Source organism: Acinonyx jubatus, chromosome E2, assembly GCF_027475565.1.
Source record: "Acinonyx jubatus isolate Ajub_Pintada_27869175 chromosome E2, VMU_Ajub_asm_v1.0, whole genome shotgun sequence".
NCBI lineage: Eukaryota > Metazoa > Chordata > Mammalia > Carnivora > Felidae > Acinonyx > Acinonyx jubatus.
Window position 1 is genome coordinate 118,192 of NC_069396.1, and position 16,997 is coordinate 135,188.

The window sequence follows — 16,997 nt, forward strand, 5'->3', positions numbered from 1 at the left end:
TAGTAACATAGATCAAAGTAACTTAGAGCCACAAAGATCTTAGAGCCACAGAGTTGATCTTGCTCTATGATCAGGAGATAGTTACAGTTTCACAGGATATGATCATTGGGCCGGCAGTAGATGGCTAAAATATTATTTAGGGCTATACATTTAATTAAAATGTATACATACAATTTGGCTTTAGAATGTTAAGAAAAATCACAGGCCCATCATGGAGTTACTTACTTTAAGCACCCATGTAGCTAAACCTAATTTCATTCCTGTAGGAATGTAACCTCTAACCAGTCAGCAAAGAATTTCCTAGCCAGTGGTGGAAATAAAGCTCACAGATCCTTGCCATTCCCCTCAGAGAGGCAGTCTTGCCTAAATAAGGTATTCCATGCCACTAATTTTTTTTTAAGTTTATTAATTTTGAGAGAGAGAGAAAGAGAGCACACGCAAGGGAGGGGCAGGACAAGAGGGAAAGAGACAATCCCACGACCAAGAGGTCATGATCTGATCCAGGATCAAGAGTCAGACACTTAACCAAGCCATCCAGGCACCCCGAGAATGTGGAGTTTCAAAGGTTAGAAGCCTTGGCTGGGACACAGCCCTGAGGGCACTGGCCTACACCTGAAGAGAAAGCAGCAAACAACTTGCAGGCAGATGGCATGGAAACAGGGATCTGTAGAAAGCCTGGTGCACATAGTGGGGAGATTATACACTCATCGTGGACAGCATACTTGAGAAGCAGTGTTCACAATGAGGGGACAAAGAGCTAGGACAGAGGAGCTGCCTGGCACCATTTCCCTGCTCTGCCCTCGCCCCCTCTCCCCGCCCCCCCAGCGCCCCAGGATAAACACAGAGCTAAATGCTGGAAACAAGGCGATTCCCACACTGGCTGCCCAAGCTGTTTACACCAATCCCACCTTCCTGTGCTCTGCCAAGACTGGCCTTCTAGGTCATTCAAGGTTGCCTCAGTCCCAGTGGAGCTGGCCCCTTCACCAGAAGACCAGGTGAAGCCCATGACCACACCACCTCTCTTGACCAAAGAGCGGTGCAGGGCTTCACTTCTAGTAGCAGTCGTTTCAAGTCTCATTTAGCAAGCAGATCAGAGCAGACCTAGATCAGACTCACCACATTCTGGCCAAGGACCCTACCTTTCCCATACAACTGGCCTGAAGGATAGTGCAGCCAGAACACAAAACAGTGCATGCAACACACACCACAGACACTCCGTGATGTGCCAGGCCCTGGACATTGGATGACCTCCTCTTCATAAAACCATTCAACTCACAGGCAGGTAACGCAATGAGCTTTGGTAACACAAAGATGGCAAATACTCAACCAAAATTCCAAGACAAGAGGAAGGCATCCCAAATGAAAGAACAAGATAAGGTTATGGGCAGAAAAATGGAGGGAACACTTCCAAACTCCTTCTATGAGGCCAGCATGGCCTTGAGTCCAAACTGGACAAAGACCCCACTAAAAAGGAAAACTACAGAACAATTTCCCTGATGACCATGGATGCAAAAAATCTCAACAAAAAGTGGCAAACTGGATCCAACAATACATAAAAAGAATTGTTCAGCACTATGAGGTGGATTTTATTCCTGGGATGCACAACCGATTCAATATCTGCAAATCAACTGATGTGATATATCACATTGATAAAAGAAAAGATAACAACCACATGATCCTCTCAATAGATGCAGAATAAAAATTTGACAAAATGCAGCAGCATCCTTTCTTGATGAAAAAAAAAAAAAAAAACAACCTCATGAAAGGAGGGATAGAAGGATCAGGTCTCAATATGAGAATGTCCAGATACGAAAGTCCCACAGCTAATAACATCTTCAATGGGGAAAAACTGAGAGCTTTCCCCCTAAGGTCAGGAACACGACAGGGATGTCCATTCTCAGAACTGTTATTCACCATTCTGTTGGAAGTCCTAGCCTCAACAATCAGACAACAAAAAGAAATACAAGGTGTCCAAGTTGGCAAGGAGGGGTCAAACTTTCCCTCCTCACAGATATGATACTCTCCGTGGAAAATCCAAACGACTCCACCAAAAAACTCTAGGACTGATACAGGAATTCAGGAAAGTCTCAGAATATAAAATCAACATACAGAAGTTGATTGCATTTCTATACACCAATAATGAATCAACAGAAAGAAAATTAAGGAACTGATCTCATTTACAAGTGCACTGAAGAGCATAAAATACCCAGGGATAAATCTAACCAAAGAGGTAAAAGATCAGTACATTAAAACAATAGAGGGGCGCCTGGGTGGCTCAGTCGGTTAAGTGCTGACTTCGGTTCAAGACATGATCCCGCGTTTGTGGGTTTGAGTCTTGTGACGGGCTCTGTGCTGACACTTGGAGACTGGAGTCTGCTTCAGATTCTGTGTCTCCCTCTCCCTGCCTCTCCCCTGCTCACAGGCTCTTGCTCGCTCGCTCACTCTCTTAAAAATAAATAAACATTAAAAAATTAAAAGAACAAACGATACAACATCTATGAAAGTAGTTGAAGAAGACACAAGGAAATGGAAAAACATCCCATGCTCATGAATTAGAAGAACAAATATTGTTAAAATGTCAATACTACCCAAAGCAATGGACAAATTCAATGTAATTCCTATCAAAATAACACCAGCATTCTTCACAGAGCTAGAACAAACAACCCTAAAATTTGTATGGAACCAGAAAAGACCCCAAAGAGCCAAAGTAATGTTGAAAAAGAAAAAAACAAACCTGGAGACATTACAATTCTAGACTTTATGGTGCATCAGAAAGCCACAATCATCAAGACAGTATGGGACGGGCACAAAAACAGACACATAAATCAAAGGAACAGAAGAGGGAACCCAGAAACAGACCCTCAAAATTATGGCCGAGTAATCTTTGACAAAACAGGAAAGAATAAGCAAAGGAAAAAAAGAGTCTCTTCAGTACATGGTACTGGGAAAAATGGACAGTGAGAAGAATCAAACTGGACTATGTTCTTAAACCTCTGAGTCTCTCTTTGTCTCTCTCTCTCTGTCTCTCTCTCTCTCTCTCTCTGTCTCTCTCTCTCTCTCACACACACACCTCAAAATGGATGAAAGATCTAAATGTAAGACAGGAGACCATCAAAATCCTCGAGGAGAAAGGAGGCAACCTACCTCTTTGATCCTGACTGCAGCAACATGTTGCTTGTCAAGTCTCCAGAAACAAGGGCAATAAAAACCAAAATGAACTATTGGGACCTCAAGGTAAAAAGCTTCTGCACAGCAGAGGACACAATCAACAAAACTAAAGGAAACTGAATGGAATGGGAGAAGATATTTGCAGGTGACAGATAAAGGGTTAGTATCCAAAATCTATAAAGAACTTATCACACTCAACACCCAAAAACCAAATAACCCAGTGAAGAAATGGAAAAAAGACATGAAGAGACACTTTAAGAAAGATGACATCCAGATTGGTCACACATGAAAAGATGCTCAATCTCAATCATCATCACTGAAACACAAATCAAAACCACAATGAGATATCCCCTCACACCTATCAGAATGGCTAAAATTAACGTCTCAGGAAACGACAGATGTTGGCAAGGATGCAGAGAAAGGGAACGCTTTTGCAATGCTGGTGGGAATGCAAAGTGGTGTAGCCATTCTGGAAAATAGTATGGAGATTTGTTACAAAAAATCAATAAGAGAACTACACTACGACCCAGCAATTGCACTAATAGGCATTTATCCATAGGATACACTAACGCTAACTCGAAGAGGCACATGCACTCCAGTGTTTATAGCAGCATTATCAACAATAGCTAAATTATGCAAAGAGCCTGAATGACCATTGAGAGATGAATGGATAAAGAATATGTGGTATATTCATACAGTGGAATATTACTCGGCAATCAAAAAGAGTGAAATCTTGCTATTTGCAACAAGGTGGATGGAACCAGACTTTATTATGCTAAGCATAATATGTCAGAGAAAGACACACATCATATGATTTCTCTTATCTGTGGAATTTAATACACTGATGTACATAATGAAAGGAAAGCAAAAATAAGATACAAATAGAGAGGGAGTCAAACGATAAGGGACTGTTAAATAGAGGGAAGAAGCTCAGGACTCCAGGAGAGTTTCTGAATAAGGGTATGAGCTAAATAGGTGATGGGCACTTGGGGTGGGGGGGCCACTTGGGATGAGTACTGGATATATTTTGTAATTGATGGTCACTAAATTCTAATCCTGAAACTATATTCCACTATAAGGTAACTAACTTGGGCTTAAATTTTAACAAAAAAGAAATATTAAAAATAAGTTAAAAAAAATGTACTACCAGTCAAAAGAAAAGAATATTTAAATCAGACTCTTGGAGTGGAAATGAAAGACCAAAAGTGTTACAGACAAGAAAGGATCAGAGAAAACATGAAGAAACAATGGCAAAACAACTAGTAGAATGTCACTAAATATATACCTATCAATAATTACTCTGAATGTAAATCGACTAAATGCTCCAATCAAAAGACAAGGATAGGGTGTCAGAATGGACAAAAAAAACAAAAAAAACAAAACAAGACCTATCTAGATGATGACTACAAAGCCTTATTTTCACATATGTCACCTGAAGATTTAAAAGGAGGGAATGAAAAGCATTTATCATGCCAATAATGTCAAAAGAAAGCCAGTAGCAATACTTATATCAGGCAAAATAAACTTTAAAACCGAGACTCTATTTTGGTACCCTTTGGGTAAATACCTAATAGTGACATTGCATGCGCCCAATATTTATAGCAGAATTATCAACAGTTGCCAAATTATGGAGAAAGCCCAAGTATCCATCAACTGATGAAGGTACAAAGAACTTGTGGGGTGTGTTTGTGTGTGTGTGTGTGTGTGTGTGTGTGTGCATGTATACGCATATGTGCTCACGTGTATGCTCATATATACATACGTATATACATACGTATATACAATGAAATGTAACTCAGCTTCAAAAAGAATGAAATCCTGCCACTTGCAACGATGTGGATGGACCTAGAATTTATTATGCTAAGTGAAATATGTCAATCAGTGAAAGACACATATATGATTTCACTCATGTGGAATTTAAGAAACAAAACAGATGAAAACATGGGAAGGGGGCAGGAAAAGAGAAGAGTGGTAACAAACCACATTAGTCTCTTAACCATAGAGAAAAAAAGTGAGGTTTGATAGAGGGAGATGTGTCAGCACTGGGCTAGATGGCAGACGAGTATTAAGGAGAGCACTTGTTGTGATGAGTACTGGGTGTTGTATGTAAGGGATGAATCACTGGATTCTACTCCCAAAACAGAGAATACACTCTATGTCAACTAAGACTTAAATTAAAAAAAATAAATAAAGCTGTAACGAGAGGTGAAGATAGACACTATCTCATACTAGAAGGGACAACCAAACAAAAAGATCCCATGATTGTAAATTTTGATGCACCCCATATGCAATCACCAATATAAAAGAAATTAACAAAACCATAAAGGAATTTATAATAATATAACGATAATAGAGGACTTTAACACATCAGTCACATCAATGGACAAAACCTGTAAACAGAAAATCAACAAGGAAACAATGGCTTTGAATGACACACTGGACCAGATGTGTTTAACAGATATATTCAGAACACTCTATACTAAAATGGCAGAGTACACATTCTTTTCAAGTGCACATGGGGCATTCTCCAGAAATGATCACATTCTAGGTCACAAATCAGGCCTCAACAGGTACCCAAAGACAGAGATCAGACCAAGCATCTTTTCTGACCACAAAGCTAGGAAACTTGAAGTTAACCACACTCATACACACACACACACACACACACACACACACACACACACACACACACACACACACAAAGGGGGAAAGGCCAGAAATAAAGGGAGGTTAAATAACATGCTACCAAATGAATGGGTCAAACAGGAAATCAATCAGAAAATACACTGAAACAAATAAAAATGAAAATACACTGGTAAAAACCTTTGGAATGCGGCAAAAGCAATCTAAGATGGAAGTATACAGCAATACAAGCCTACCTTAAAGAGCAAGAAAAACCTCAAACACTCCTAACTTACCACTAAAGGAATGAGAAGAACAGCAGAAGGAAGGAAATAGAGATTAAGGCAGAAATAAGGGATATACAAACCAAAAAGACACTAGACCAAACCAGTGAAACCATGGGCTGGTTCCTTGATAACAGTAATCAACATGAAAACCTCCTAGGCAGAGTTTTCACAAAGAAGAGAGAAAGGACTCAAATAAATAAAATCACAAATAAGAAAGGAGAAACAACAGTCCACACCACAAAAATACAGTTAGAAGTTAATATTATGAACAACTATATGCAACAAATTGGACACTCTGAGAAAAATGGACAAATTCCTAGAAACACACAAACTACCAAAACTGAAACAGGAAGATACATAAATCTGAAAACAGAAAGAAATCAAATCAGTAAGAAAAAAATAATCTCCCCCCAAAGCAAGAGTTCGGGGCCAGATGGTTTAACTGATGAATTCTACCATCCATTTAAGGAAGAGGTAATATGTATTCTCCTCGAATTATTACAAAAGATAAAAAAGAAGGAAAACTTACAAATTCATCTTACGAGGCCATCATTACCCTGATACCAAAACCAGATAAAGCCTCCACTAAAACCGAAAACTGCCGGGGCGCCTGTGTGGCTTGGTCTGTTTACTGTCCAACTCTTAATTTTGGATTAGGACATTATCTTGCAGTGCATGGGTTCAAGTCCCACATTGGACCCTGCGTTGACAGTGTGGAGCATGACCAGGATTCTTTCTCTCTCTGTCTCTCTGCCCCTCCCTTACTTTTATGTACTCTATCTAAAGAAAGAAATAAACATTTAAAAAAATGTTTAAAAATTTTTAAATAAAACTGCAGAGCAATAGCCTGATGACTATGTATGCCGAAATTCTCATTAAAATACCTTCAAATTAAAGTCAACAATACATTAATAGAATCATTTACCATAATCAAGTGGGATATATTCCTGGCCTGCAAGGGTGGTTCCACATTCACAGATCAATCAACATGATGCACCACAGTAATAGAATAAAGGATAAGAACAATATGATGCTTTCCGCAGATGCAGGAAAACCATTTGACAAAATGTCACATCCATTGATGATAAAAAACCTCAGTAAAGTAGATTTGGACTCAACCTACCTACACATATAAAGGTCATCTAGGAAAAATCCACAGCTCATCTCATCCTCAATGGGGAAAAATTGAAAGTTTTTCCTCCAAGGTCAGGGACAAGACAAGGATGACCCCTCTCACCACTATTATTCCACATAGTACAGGAAGTCCTAGCCACAGCAATCAGAAAAAAAAAAAGAGATAAGAGGCATCCAAATTGGCAAGGAAGAAGTAGAACTTTCGCAGTTTGAAAATGACATGATGCTCTCTATAAAAAAAAACATGAAAGACTCCAATGAAAATTGCTAGGATTGATATATGAATTCGACAAGTCACAATATACAGAAATCAATGTACATCAATCTATTGCATTTCTATAGACGAGTAATCAATTCACAGAAAGAGAAAGTAAGGGATCAATTCCATTGACAGGTGCACCAAATACCCCAAGATACCTAGAATGAACCTAACCAAAGAGGTGAAAGACCTGTACTCTAAAGGCTATGAAATACTGATGAAAGAAATGGAAGAAGACACAAAGAAAAGGAAATATATTTCACCCTCATGGATGGGAAGCATAAAATACTGTTAAAATGTCCACACTCCTCAAAACAATCTACACATGTAATGAAATCCCTATCACACTAACAAAAACATTTGTCATTGAATAATCACAAATTTGTATGGAACGACAAAGACTCCAAACAGCAAAAACAAAATTGAAGAAGAAAACTAAAGCTGGAGGCATCACAATTCCAGACTTCAGGTTATATTAAAAAGCTGTACTGAACAGAACAGTATGGTACTGGCAAAAACAACATCAACATCAACAACAACAACACCACACAGACGCAGAGATCAATAGAACCGAAACCCAGAAATGAACTCAAACCTATATGGTTAATTAATTCTCAACAAAGCAGGAAAGTATATCCAATGGGAAAAAAAAAAAGATAGTCTTGGGACACATGGGTGGCTGCAAAGCGTGTGACTGTGGATTCAGCTCAGGTCATGATCTCAGGGCAGTGCAGAGCATGTGTGGGATTCTCTCTCCCCATTTCTCTCTGCCCCTCTTCTGCATTCTGTCTCTCAAAAATAGATACATAAACTTAAAAAAAATCTCCTCAACATACGGTTTTGGAAAAACTAGACAGCAACCTGCAAAACAAAACAAGACCAACAACGCCACCTTCTTACAACATACACAAAAATAAATCCAACATGGATAAAGACCTATGTGTGAAACCTGAAACCATAAAAATCCCAGAGGATAATTAACACAGGCAGTATCTTATTTGACATTGGCTGTACAAACATCTTTGTAGATATATCTCCTGAGTTAAGGGAAACTCAAGCAAAAATAATGGGACTTCGTAAAAATAAAAAGCTTCTGTCACCAAGGAAATAATCAACAAAACTAAAACACCTACAGAATACTATTTGCAAACGACATCTGATTAAGGGTTAGTGCCCAAAACATATAAAGTCATACAGCACCCAAAAAAGGAGAAATCCGATTTAAAATGGGCAGAAGACATGAATGGACATTTTCCCAAGGAAGACATACACATGGCCAAGAGACATATGAAAAGATGCTCAACAATACTGATCTTCAGGAAAATACAATTCAAAAGTACAATGAGATAACACATCACATCTGTCACAATGACTAAAATCAATGAAGGATGAAACAGCAAGTGTTGCCAAGGATGTGGGGAAAGAGAAACCCTCTTGCACTGTGGGTAGGAATGCAAACTGGTGCGGCCACACTGGAAAACATCATGGAGATTCATAAAAAAAAAAATGGAAATGGAACTACCTTACGATCCAACAATTTCACTACGAGGTATTTACACAAAGAATACAAAAATAATTCTTCAAAGGGATACATGCACCGTGATGTTTACAGCAGTATTTTCTACAACAGCTAAATTACAGAAACTTCCCAAGCATCCATCAACTGATAAATAAATTGAGATGTAGTATATGGAGTGTAATATTATTTAGCCGTAAAAACATGAAATCTTGTCATGTGCCACGAGGTGGAGAAGCGACAGAATGTTATGCTGGGTGAAAAAAGCCTGTCAGAGAAAGACAAATACCCAATGATTTCACTAACACATGGCAAGAAAACAAAACAAAGGTGGGGGGGAGGAGACAAACGGACTCTTAACTAGGAAACAAACGGAGGATTTCCACAGCGAGGTGAGGGAATGGGTGAAACAGCTGATGGGGATTAAGAAGTGCACCTGGGATGAGCACCTGGTGACGTGTGGAAGTGTTGCTCTATATTGGACCCCTGAAACTAATATTACACTGTGTCTTCACTCACTGGAATTTAAACTAAAAGATAACAAAAGGTTAATGACACCTACCTACCAGGTTTTCTGTAGTTTTCAATCACTTCACTAGGTTGGAAAACTAACCATGAAATTTTTTAAAAAGCATGTATGACATGGGGGCAGTTTGTGCCCTTACCTCGGTCTCTGGTTCCAGCAGGACTCAGAAACTGGGTCCCAGCTCATTCATCTAGAAGGTCGTGAGACGAGCATTTCATGTGTTCACGTCCTAACGGAATGCAGCTCCCGTTCTTCTGAATTTCTGTCAGGGTTTCTTCCTGGAAACAAGCCTGAATCTGGAACAAACCATCGGCTGCATCTATGAGGTGATGTCGTGGGACCCCGCAATCCATGAGTTCTTTTGTAAAATACGTCTTGTTCAAATACTGTCCGGGAAGGGGAGGAATGAAACACGGGAACAGCCCAGAAAATGCAAGTGCCTGTGCAGCTCAGCAACCAGCTTGACCAGGGAAGCCACCCAGCATCCCCTCCTCAGCACTCAGTACAACAAGGCAGATACTCTCTGGGACTCAGGAGATGCCAAGTTGCTGCAAAGCTCCCAAGGTCTCCCCTGGGGTGGGTGGCAGAACGCGCTGGAAAGGCAGCTCTGCTTTCTGTCCTGAGGCAGCAGCAGAGGCCCTGCATCCTCTGGGAGCAATAGAAGCCCTTCCTGCTCCTAGGTGCTCTGGGTCAAAAAGCCGATGGTGCGCCTCTGCTGGCCATCACTGCCTAGGCAGAGGAACCCTCCCCTCCGGGTCTGTGGTGCTCGAGCTCTCTCTGCTGGCCACCATGGGAATTCCTGCAATGTTGAAGACCCTGGTGGCTCAGCTGAGGGACCGAAGGTGCTCTGGGCAACTAAGCCTGTTCTCTACACTGGGAAGGGTCTTAGTGACAGGGCCTAGGGCACAAAGAAATCTCTTCCTTCTCCTTTCTTGTGAGTGAAGAATGAAACCAAATTTATTAACGTAATGACACCATTTGTAATGCTTTAAGCAATGTTCCCAGAAAAATAGACCACCAATTTACACATGCTGAACAAGAGGTAATGGTGTTTACCACCTAAGTGTTTAGGTTAGATAAAGAATGGACACCTTTGAGAGAGAGATACCAGCTTCCAGCTATGGAATGAATGAGTCCTAGGGATACAAGGAACAGCCAATGGAGGAGAGTCAATCCTGTAATAATACTGTTGCATGCTTTCACAAGATAGCTACACTTGTGCTTAAGTACAACATAATTTATAGACATATGGAAGGACTACAATGTATGCCTAAAACTAATACAACAAATGTGTGAAGAATATTTCAATTAAAAGTTGACATCCTTTACGCTATCTTTAATTTCTCTTTCTTTGTCAATAAACTATCATTCCTAGGGCGCTTGGGTGGCTTACTTGGTTAAGCGTCCGACTTCCACTCAGGTCATGATCTTGCCATCCTTCAGTTTGAGCCCTGCGTCAGGCTCTGTCCTGACACCTCAGAGCCTGGAACCTGCCTCAGATTCAGTATCTCCATCTCTCTCCCCCATCCCCAGCTCGGGCTCTCTCCAAAAAGGGAAAAAAGAAACATTAAAAATGAAAAATCATTCCTAATTTAGAATCTGTGAAATTCCATTTATACCAGATTCTCTAACATGACCATCTTGATGTTTGGAGCTTATCTGAAAAGTCACTAATAATATCTGATGACACATATGTGACAAGGTCAGAATGCAACTTACAAGGAGCTACACATCTGTTATGAATTTACGACATGTATCCGTGACTAATATTTCCAATGAAATGTGCTTTAGGGATATGGATGGATGAAATAATGTCCATCAGTCATGTAGGTCAATTTCCTACAGGACCATTATGCTTTCAATTAGTAATTGTCATCCCTTCAAAATTAAAAGAAAGCTGGGACATAAAGTGTCTTTCAATTTGATGTAAGAGAAGACTATGGTGTTTTGAAGGGTTCACCTACCTTCTGGAATCCTCAGATTGGTTGTGGACAGGAGGATAGCAACCCACGATTTGGATGCACACTGCTCGTTCCAGAGGGAGAATATGGACCTTACTGTCAATTTTTTTTTTTTTTTATCAATATCGACAGTCCACCTCTGCCAGGTCCAGACTGCAGAACCTGGGGCAACACAATGCCTGTTGCCTGGGTTCAGAACATGAGGAACGCCAGCTGGTGGGGGCAGGGGGGAAATCCAACAGGGCCTGGGGCAGTGAGGGAGATGACCCTGGGACACCTCCCCACAGGGCTGGCTCTGGAGTTTAACTGCCAAAGAGCAGCACACTCTCCCTGAAGACATCCTTCTCCATGACAGAACATAATGCTGAGCCCCACAATTCCAGGAGAAATGACAGATACCCATCTTTTCAATTGCAATGGCCTCTGCAGAGCTTGGCCTCAGGGATGTTGGAGACTTAGAGACATGAAACTATGATGCCCATGATACCAGCCTTTTCTGTCCCAGCACTCAGAGACACTTCATACATCCCCTCTCCCCTGGCCCATCTCACCCCGTCCACGTACCTGGACCAGGTCTCCACTTTTCTCCTTGTACTTCCTCTTTGTCTCTGTTTCTCTCTAACCACACCTCTCTGTGTTTCTTCCTTTCACTCTCTCGGTCTTGCCCAACTCCCCTATCACTCATCCAGTTTCTCTCTCCTTACCTGCCTCTTTGTCCACCTCTCTCCAGGCTTCAGGCTATCTGATCTGTGCATGCAGCCCTGTCCAGGAGCACAGGGAACTCCTGTCTCTCTCTCTCTCATCATGTTTTGTCCCAGGCCCTGGTCAAAATGGAGGAGAATCCCCCATTCAGCAGCTGCCCATATGGACATTTGCTAAAGCAATGCTGGCTGCATGTGGACATGTTGGAGGGTTGGCTGCTTCCCTAAGCTAAAAGGAAAAAAGGGCTCACAGGGTTCAGGGTCCCTGAAGTAGATTGGATTAGTTGATGTAGAAGGAGCTCTATGCTTACACCCAACTCTCCTGGGTGGTGTCAAAGGAACCTATCTCAGACCATGGACCTCTGCCCTCCCCATGCCTCAATATGGCATCAGGGGGAGCTTTATGGGACACCATGTGACTCGCCACAAAAATTGCACCATTTGCCCCCTTGGAGGCCACCTCGATTGGTGCTATTGGGGGCAGCTGGTAAGGTGCACAAGGGCGCAAGAGCTGAATTAATGCAGGGCCTCCTTACTGGTCTCCTAAATCCATTCCTCACCATCAGAAGAGACCCTTTCCTGGAGTCAGATACCTGCCCTGCTCATCAGCACAAACCTCATCAACTAGCACATGTGCCATGTGCTCATGAGCATCAATCTACAGATGAACAACCACCACCAGAGCTCCCTAAAGGATGTATCCAACCCCTCAGATGGAACTATTGGTCCCTTCCAGGCAATACAACCCAAAGAATGATCTGTCTTCTTCCACCAATACTATACATTCTACCTGTCGGTTAACTGCATATACAGGAACCCCAAAGTGTACACTTGATGGGAATGAGTGTCGATTTTCCTGGAGGCAGACGATGACACAGAAACACAACTATGACAAGTGTATTAGGGGATATTAGGAAGGACAACATGGAGGGGACGGGGTGGACAGGGAAAGCATTCAGACCAAGGGGCAGATTAGACACCATCTCTAAATATATAATAACCACAGCTGTTTTGTAATGGTTCAGTGTGCTCTTCAAATTTCACACTGATTGCCCTCTATGTCAAAGTGATTTTGAGTTATTGCACAACACTATCATTCAGATGGAAGGAGAGATCAAGAGGTTCCCAAACAAATACTCAGGGAGTTCACAACCAACAAACCACCCCTGCAAGAAATGTTAAAGGGGACTCTTTAAGTGGTAAAGAAACACCTAAAGTAACAGTTTTAAAGTGCAAAACGCAAAAGCAATAAAAATGAATATATCTGTAAAACATCAGCCAAGGCATTCATGATATGAAAGGTTTTGAAATATGACACTACATATCTACAACACGGGGAGGAGAGGAGTAAAGAACTGGTTCAAACTTAAACAACTATCAACTTAATATAGACTTCTATATGCACAAGTGGTTAGGTACAAACCTAATAATAACCATAAATCAAACACCACTAATACATATGCAGAGTATAAAGACAAGCAATTTCAACTGCACTACTAAATAAACCCAGAAAACCATAGAAAAGAAAAAGAGAAGAAAGGATCAGACAGATTCAGAAACAACCAACATCAAGTAATAAAAGGACAACTCTATGGCTATCAATTACTTTGAATGGTAACAGAATACATGCTCAAATCAAAGGCACTGGGTGACAGATGGGGCACCTGGATGGCTCCATCGTGTGAGATTTCGACTCTTGATTTGGGCTCAGGCTATGATCCCAGGATCATGGGATTGAGTCCCAAATGAGCTCTGCACTGACCTTGGAATTTGCTTAAGATACATTCTCACTCTCATTCTCTCTTGCTTTCCTTCTATCTTCCCCCATTCCCCCACCCTGCCATCCCATGCCTGTGCACTCTCTTCATAACAAAAGGCACTGAGTGATAGAATGAATAAAATATAGGACCCATCTATCTTCTACCTACAAGAGACTAACTATAGAACTAAAGTATCAAAAGAAAACTGCAGTAGCCATACCTAGATCAGAAAAAATAGATTTAAAAAGAAAACTGTAACAAGAGACAATGAAGGACACAATAATAATAAAAGGTACAATCCAAAAAAAAGAACAATTGTAAACATATATGCGCTCAACCTGAGAGCATCCAAATACACAAAACAGTCAAAACCTAAAGTAAAAAGTAAAGAACTGATAGTCATACAATCATAGTAGGGCACTTTAACACTCCAATGACATCAATGGAGAGATCATTCCATCAGAAAATCAACAAGGAAGTAGTGACTTTGAATGATAGAGTAGACCAGATGGACTTAACCGATATATTTAGGACATTCCATCCTAAAACAGCACAATACACTTTCTTTTCACGTGCACATGGAAAATTCCCCACACTCAATAAAATATTAGGTCATAAAACAAGTCAAAACAAAATCAAACCAATCGACGTCATACCATGTGTCTTTTCAGACCACAATGCTATGAAAGTAGAAGTCTCCAACAAGAAAAAAAATCTGCAAAAGGCACAAAAACATGGAAGTTAAACAGCATGCTCCTAAACAATCAATGGGTCAACCAAGAAATCAAAGATGAAACCAAAATAACACGGAAACAAATGAAAATGAAAACACAACAATCCAAACTTCTGTAAAGCAAGAAAACTGGTTCTAACAGGGAAGCTTATAGCAATACAGGTCTGCCTCAGGAAAAAACAAAAAACAAAAAACCCTGAAGTAAACTCCATAACCTTATAACTATAAAAGCCAGACAAAGGACAACAAACAAAACCCCCAAACAGCAGAATGAAGAAAATAATTAAAAACAGAGGAGAAATAAATGATATAGAAATTAAAACTACAGTAGAACAAGGTAAATGAAATTAGGAACTGCTTCAATGAAAAGAACATTGAAATTGATAAGCCCTAGCCATACTAATCAGAAAACAGAAATGATGCATATAAATAACAATGACAGAGAACAACCAACACCACAGAAATACAAACAATTGTAAGCGAATATTATGAGAAACTATATGCCAACAAGCTGGACAAACCGGATTATATGGATCAATGCCTAGAAACATGGAACCTACCAAAACTGAAGCAGAATGAAATCGAAAATTTGAACAGATGGTTTACTAGCAAGAAGACAGACTCAGTAATCAAATATCACCTAACAGACAACAGTCCAGGACCGGACGACTTCACAAGAACATTCTGTCAAACATCTGAAGAAAAGTTGATGCCTATACTTGTCAAACTATTCCAGAAAATAGAACAGGAAAGAAAATATCCAAATTAATTCAGCATTACCCTGATACCAAAACCAGATAAAGACACCACGAAAAAACAAAACTACGGGTCCATATCGTTCAAGCACATAGCTGTAAATGTCCTCAACCAAGATTTGGCAAACAGAATCTAACAATGTATTCAAAAAATAGTCCACCAGCATAAAGTGGGTGGTGAATGTAAAACTGAAGCAGGTCTACGAATCTCTGAATGAGAAAATGGGCAAAAAAAGAAACATTTAAAAAAAGTGAAAATGTATCAGACAGGGGATCTAAGCATCAATTTTCATAAAGACACACTATCCTCAGGCTTTTTCTTCTAAACTTGATTCACAATGCTTGCTTAGTACAATCTTTCCCACACTGAGAAGTGGCCTTGGTAAGTTCTTTGACCAGCAGCAGTCTCAGAGGGATGCCGTGAATCAGCTTTTAGTAAAAACTGCAGTCAATTTAAAAGTATTTCAGTTTTTCACGAGTTCATGAGAAATTAGAAACCATGCCAAATCTCAACTGAAAAAAGACATAAGGTAACTAGCGTTTTAAAGATATTATTGATGAGATTCCTTCCAACGAAGACAAGAAAGGATAACTGTAACAAATTCTGACGCAGGAATAATATTGAACATTCAAATAATGGGAGGTGCCTGACACAAGGTACCTGCCAGGTTTTCAGTTGTTTTCAGCGACTACAACATTGTTGGGGGAAAAGTACCCACTGAAAATTATAAAAGCATGTATGATGTGGAGGGCACATTGTGTTTTTACCTCTGGCTCTGGTTCCAGCAGGACTCGGAGAGTGGGTCCCAGCTGATTCTTCTAGAAGGTCCCGAGAGTCAACATTTGGTGTCTTTACTTCCAAACTGAAAGCGACTCCTGTTCCTCCGAATTTGTGACACAAATTCTCCGAATTTCTCCCACAAAACAGTCCTGAATCTGGAACAAAAAAAAACCCCAGCCTCTCTGACGTGGCATCGCGGGACCCCCTGAATCCACAGATCCTTGACTGAAATAAATCTTGTTCACATACGGCAGGGGAAATGAGGAAAAAACCACGGAACAGCCCTGAGAATGCAAGGGACTGTGCTGCTCACTGACCATCCAGCGCTTCCTGGAAGCTGCCCAGCACCCCTCCCCAGTACTCAGCCCCACCACTGAGGAGACACCAAGTGGCTGTGAAGCCTCCAGAGTCTCCCCCAGGCCTGGGGGCCGAGTCTGCTGGAAACCCAGCTCTGGCTCTTTGCCCACACTCAGAGGCACTGGGTCCTCAGGAGCAAGGAAGCCTTTCCAGCTCTGAGGCACCCTGGATCAGAAGAGCCTAATGGGCGCCTTCTCTGGCCATCGCTGAGCCTGCAGAGGACAGGCCCCTCCATGGGCGTGCTGTGTGCGCGCCCTCTGCTGGCCGCCGTGGGAATTCCTGCAATGTTCAAAGCCATGGCCGCTCAGCTGGAGATACTGAGGGTGTAGCTGGTCCAGTTAAAACTGTCCTCCAGATTGGGAAGGGTCTTAGTGACAGGACCTGGGACACAAAGAAATCTTTTCCTTCTCCTTTTTACTGAATGAGGAATGAAACCG

The 16,997-nt window shown here is 41.0% G+C and overlaps 1 long non-coding RNA gene across 2 annotated transcripts in view; it reads right to left on the minus strand.

Annotated features, from left to right (window-relative positions):
* Nucleotides 1–12,370, minus strand: part of LOC106985909 (uncharacterized) — a 51,095-nt gene extending 38,725 nt beyond the window's left edge. Inside the window, exons 1-2 of one of the 2 annotated variants that reach the window (XR_008293546.1) lie at nt 11,477–12,370; nt 9,629–9,808 (exon numbers count right to left, since the gene is read on the minus strand). This is a non-coding gene — a long non-coding RNA (uncharacterized LOC106985909). Of the gene's footprint in view, nt 1–9,628; nt 10,880–11,476 lie in introns of those variants that run through there. The other variant, XR_008293545.1, reaches the window with a different exon arrangement.
* Nucleotides 12,371–16,997: the final 4,627 nt, after the last annotated feature.